The sequence below is a fragment of the Chroicocephalus ridibundus genome, chromosome 2, assembly GCF_963924245.1.
Source record: "Chroicocephalus ridibundus chromosome 2, bChrRid1.1, whole genome shotgun sequence".
NCBI classification, from domain to species: domain Eukaryota; kingdom Metazoa; phylum Chordata; class Aves; order Charadriiformes; family Laridae; genus Chroicocephalus; species Chroicocephalus ridibundus.
The window spans coordinates 32,086,291-32,092,290 of NC_086285.1; the positions used below are offsets into that span (position 1 = coordinate 32,086,291).

The window sequence follows — 6,000 nt, forward strand, 5'->3', positions numbered from 1 at the left end:
TATAATCCAGTACCAACTGGAGAAAAAAGTAGAGACTCAATCACTTCAATTGATATTTGGACTGGGCCCATAACATCAGAACCAAAGCTATGGCCTTGGCAAAATAATATAAGCAAGAAAGGGACCGAATAGGTTGCAGAAAAGAAGCAGAACCAAGAATTTAATAATTGTAATGGAGAAAGAAAATTATTTCATTGTTTAATTATAATTAGGTTCCCCTTAAATCGATATATTTTCAAAAGCAAACAAAAAGAAGGAAAAGAAAGAACAGCAGCTTTTCCTTGCAATAGTTAGATCAGATAGCTAAGGGCAAGCGTATTCTACTAACCCAGCTAAGAGAAAAGCAGACAAAAGCAAGTTGAATGGTCTTCCATTAAACCATGTTGAGATTTTTATTCACTTAATAGAAAGTTCTACCTGAAATTTGCAGTTTGTAAAAGAGAAACTGTATGGGCAGTTTCTCTGCCCACAGAAACGTCTGGGCAAAGAATTTCCTGAATTTATAGCAGATTTTATAGGTCTATTTCCATGGGCAAATTTGGTGCTGTGTAATGACAGCAGATCAGGTTTTTGTGTGGAACTATCAGCAATGGGCTGCACTGCAAATAATCAAGTGATTTCTGTTGAGAAAATGTGTCCTGAGAAAAAGCATGCTGGACACTGATTAATACTGAAAAACACTGCAAAGGCTTGGAATAATTTTTTCTGTTCCCAGACACTCCAGGTTGACCAAAGGGGCACACATACTCAGTTCCTGTGCAGACCCTGCATTAAAAATAATAATAAGAAAAAAAGGTGGACTGCAAAACAAACGGAAGTTTTCAAGGTACTTCTTTAATTTAGTTAATAATTTTTATTAAGAATCACAAAGACTCTTTGATCTAAAAGCTAGGATATTACAGGGAGAATCATGAGATCTTTGCACTTCCTGGTCCTGGTGTTGACTAGGAGGATAACTCTTGAGATTCCTTTTTCTGTTATTTGAGTTCTACTTTGCCACTCATTTGTCTTGTCTAAATGTGAATTAGGTAGAACTGCTTCTTCCTCTACAGCACCTAGCATACACGTAGTACAATTCACTACAGAATTTCATTAGAAATTCTCATGAGACAACTGTGAGGCGTCCTGGAAACAGCACTTAAATATAAGTAAAACCCAACCTTTTGGAAGTGTATACCTCCACATAAGCCTGAGAGGGTGGTCTCTAAGTTCTTCCTGCTTTTCCTTTCACAAAAGCAGAAACACTGAAATTGGTGGGTATGAAACTATATACTTAATAAACTTTCCGTCTAGGCCCACTGACTAAATTTCCATTGGATTATAGTGAAATTTCCTTTCACAGAATCATTACAAAGAGTCAACTGATGAAACTACTCAAAAATACAATAAGCAGATTTTTGTCTGTGTAGGTTTGGGGTTTTTTTTCCCATTTTGTTTCATAACAGACTGCCTTTAATATTCACATTTTGCCCTAATTCTTAGAACTAGAAATGATATCTTTTTCAGTATGACTTATAAGTAGTGAGTAGATTTTCTGCATTAGACCAATCGTCACATAGAACTGAGGACAAAGAACACGTGAAGCATAGTTCAAAACAGCAAGAGCTCCCTTCTTCCTTGGATAGTATATAAAATGCTCTCTTTAGTTGTCCCAGTTATTAAGTTTTAGCTGTAAGCAACAAGGAAGAATACGAAGCATGGTACAGAGGTTTAACTAGAGACTTCTAATGCAAGATTTGCAATGGACCAATTGCTAGGCTGCTCAGAATTCAAATAATAAAATTGCTTTGGGGAAGCGAACATAAAGTAACGTGTGTTGTGTATTAGATGATTACAGCACAGGACATTCCATAATCAGCTTCACTGCTGCCTCATTATCTCTTGATAGCTATACCAAAATAATTTGTGTCTTGCGAAAGGAATCCTCAGCCTTGAAAAAACAAATTAAAATCTAGTTATATTATTCATTAATTAAAAATAAAAAATTGTTTGCAACTATGGGAAATAATGCCCAAGTTAATGAAAAGGTAATAAAATTGATTTTACATGTGCCCGTCAATATCAAAACTGTTACGCCAAGTGATTCATACACTGCAAGCGCTACACACAGTATGAACAGAAACATGGACGCATCTGTGAGATACAGGTATGAAGTTCTCCTACCTCCCTACATGTACAGCCTAATGTTAAAGAAACGCTTTCTGCCTTACTAGTAGTTAACATCCTTCTGGACACCAGTCAGTATATATTTTCTTATTTTTAATTTGTTTCTAGGCAGGGACATTCTTATTGAAGGATTCTTCTAGTATTTGCATATATATCTTATATGGGTTTCACTCCACTTCTGTATATTTCCACTAGAGCTTGACTGAGAATAAATATTTTGTGTTTTATGTGTACAAAGGCACCCGGTTTAACTGCTGTGATTTGTGAAGTTACATTATTAGAGGCATTAAGATAATTGCACATGGTTCAAGAGCTACTCTCAGTTCAAAATTTTATGAATTACGTACCTATTTACCCCTGGAAGTCTGAGCAGATGTTGTTCTCTTTTTTAAAGCATACTGTTCATCCAACAATTGAGATGAAATACTAAACACTGCCACTGCACACCAAGTTGAAGTGAAAGCTCATGAATATACAATAACATTAAAGTTATTCAGTCAAAATAATAATTTATAGCCGTATAGAATTAATGCAAGAAGACTGAATTCTTAGAAAAAAAATAATCAAGAACAAAAGCAGAACTAAGACTATTAACGAATTTGATAAGAAACCTGTCTCCAGATAGATATGCTCTTCTTGAAAAAGCGAACATGCATCATCAGCCCACTGGACAAGAATTTAGTGAAAAAGATCTCATTCTTTCTAATGTTGATTTATCTCAGATTCTTGTACGTTTATAGTAAATTCTGGATCTGGCACTGAAGATGGAAAAAGGGTTTGTTCACACACCACAATATCATAGCAAGTGGATTTAAAACCCCACAACAAAGCTATAACATAAACCTTAAGGATTCTTTAAGTGTGATTTAGCTCACAGTCTAAGACAACATGTTTCCCATTACAGTCGGTGAAAACACAATCAATGCAGAGCATAGAACCTAGAGATGCTCAGCTGCCCCAGCATGGGTGTCCAGTTTGGAGCCAGCTAGAGATCTGTCTAGACTGTATCAACCAGATCCTTACGAGCTATAAGGGATCTGTATTTTTTTGCACCTAGACACCTATATATGGGCATGTAAATTCTAGAATCTCAATCTGCAAGCTGAATTTTGCTGTTATCTGTCACTAAACACTTTAAAATCGTGTTTAAAATAGGTGAAAGTAAGCAAGTTCTTTCTTTCTGCTTTCACTAATTGACTTGCAATTTTTAATAATATTCAGAGTGTACTTAATTAAAATGGAGTATGTAGCCTTGACCCTCCTGTAATTAACTTTTTTTTTTTCTTCAAATCAGTAGCAGTTCCTTTTAAATGAATGGAGTTGTTCTGTCTCTGTAGTATCACTAATACTGCAAAACTTCTAGTTTAAAAACCTGTACCAGGACAAAGGTACTTTTGCCAGTCCAGCTTTTACAAACAATATATGTTTTTTGCAGATGTAATGGCTACACCTGTAATTCTCTGACCTGAGAGATCTGGGTAGGGCCCTGAGGCTTAGGTCTCATGGACTTGGTGTTTCATATTCACATTTTTCTTCCAGGCAGGCAGTTTGGTCTGACTTCAGAGCACCTATTGAGGCCAACTATCTTTGGGACAGGCAACAGGGCCCTTGTAGGATCATCTCTGCTCTCCTCTGCCCTTGGGTGAACCTCAAGAGTAGCAGGCATGGATGACGCATCATGGTCAGATGTGATGAGTTTGAATTTTCTGTGGCACAGTCTGAACCATAAGACTTTCATAAGTGCATGAGAAACACCCACTCTGGTGTCTCAGAGATGCTGCAAAGAAGTTTCCAGAAGATAAATATTTTGGGTAGGCAGAAAATTTACTCTTTTAGCCCCCTCAGGAGCCTGCTCCTACACAGCAGTATAGAAACAACAGCATGCATCTTCCTGGAGCTGTATCAGGGAATGAGTGGTTTGTTTATTTTTTTTAAATACTTAAATAAAAAAAATAATTTAATATATTACTTATTTTATATATATATAAAAAAAAAAGGAAAGAAAAAGAAAAAATATTATATTAGGTTGCCAGAAATGAACAGGATGATGCAGAGAATTATCAATTCTGTGTTTTATCAAGTACTTGATTTACCAGTGTGTTCTGATTTCACATGGCCATTTAAACAAGAGCACTTGGCAACAAGAAAAATATTACCATGGGCTATTGTTTATTCCAAACATGCTTATCATCCGTGGTTCTGCATATCTTCCATTCATTTATAATTGTGGAACATCAGGGGGAGAACAGAACAGCTGAATTACCTGACAGATTTGAGCTGGGCAGTGCATGGTCTCAAAAATCGTCCTTGTTTCTGGATTCAGTTTACTTTAATCTGCAAGTTAAAACATTTGAAATGCATTTACGTATGAAGTATAACACTAAATAACTGTTACAACAATTGTGTTCTTCTTAAAAAATCAGCTACTTTTACCAATATCCTAGTTCCATTGAAATCAAGGTGTTCTCATCATTGAATCAGTGTGTTTTCATCAAGAAGTAATTTTGCTTTTTATTAAGTCTGCATTTTTGGGGGGTGATCTCAGCCAAAAATAAAAAAAATCCGCCTTGCAATGTAATAACCAAGATTGGTGGAGTTTGTACTCTAGGCTGGTTATGAAATAGACGGAAGTATGTAAACGACAGGAAACTGAACCACTGTGAAGTTACAGTAAAGGTAACCAGTTGGTAAATGGTGGAAGAGCGTAGAAGTGAGAACAGTATGCAGCAGAAAAGTCAGCGATGACAGTGTCTCTAATCCTAATTTTCCTTATCCCACGTGTCCCTTGGTATTCCTGCTAAACTCAGTCTTTGCAAACAAGGCATATTTGTAAATAAATTTAGTAGAATCGCTATTCATACATGCTTAGTGTTATGCCTAATCATCATAGAATAGCAATCTGAACCCATATTGTACACCCACTGAATGGCACACAATTTATGTTATTCTACCACTAACACTTTTGCAGTTTACACAGCTGAAAACAGCTTTGTCTGCATATTGGATAACATGCACTACCTCAGATCAGCAGTTTTCCATTCAGGCTTTAATCAAAACAATACACTGAGCATTCACATGGGGCATTAGATAAGCCTTTTGCTCGAAGCTGACTCAGAATCTCCCCATTCATTCAACTGTTTCTGGAAAACTCATTTTAACTAAATGCCCACATTTTTGCTACTCAGTAAGAAAGTTTATTCTATGAAGGTGAACTCGCTGCAAGAGAGCAAACCTTTGTTTAAATTGCTAACTGAAGCAGAAAAGGCACAGAAAGATCAGCGGGAAGTTATATTTCTGTAATGATAAGTTTATTTTACTGATGCTGCCAGAACATATTTCCTAATGATTCACGTACAATTTATTCCTTTTCACTTTATACTTCTTTGGTCATCAATAGATTTCCAAATGTACCCAGCTGAAGTAAAGACTAAAACCACAAATTAAAGGGTTTTTTTAATGAAGAAACTAACAATGATTTACTTTTATAAGAATAACCTATAACTTGCCATCATTTTACTTGTTACTAGTAAGTATTTAACAGATTTGTTTACTCTATAAAAATGTTTAAGGATATTGGTGGAATGGGAAATTATTGAACTTCCATACATGACATGAAAAATATCCACATCAAAAATACATACGGTTGGTATCAGCATTGACATTAAATAGTACCATCTAGAGCAGCTTTAGGATTACATTATTGATCTGTACATAAGATGTATAGCTTGAGAATAAAAAGGATAAGGGCAAGAGAAAAAAATATTCCATTTTGACTAAAAGCAGTCATATTCTTTGGAATTGAAAAAAAAAACAGGCTGGTGCATGTAAAAACTT

The 6,000-nt window shown here is 35.6% G+C and overlaps 1 protein-coding gene across 1 annotated transcript in view; it reads right to left on the reverse strand.

Moving 5' to 3' along the window:
• The window catches only part of DGKB (diacylglycerol kinase beta), a 379,831-nt gene extending 375,346 nt beyond the window's left edge, over window positions 1–4,485 (reverse strand). Inside the window, exon 1 of the mRNA XM_063324934.1 lies at window positions 4,430–4,485. The gene's annotated coding sequence lies outside the window, so the exon portion shown is untranslated. The remainder of the gene's footprint in view (window positions 1–4,429) is intronic.
• Between the last annotated feature and the right edge of the window lie 1,515 nt (window positions 4,486–6,000).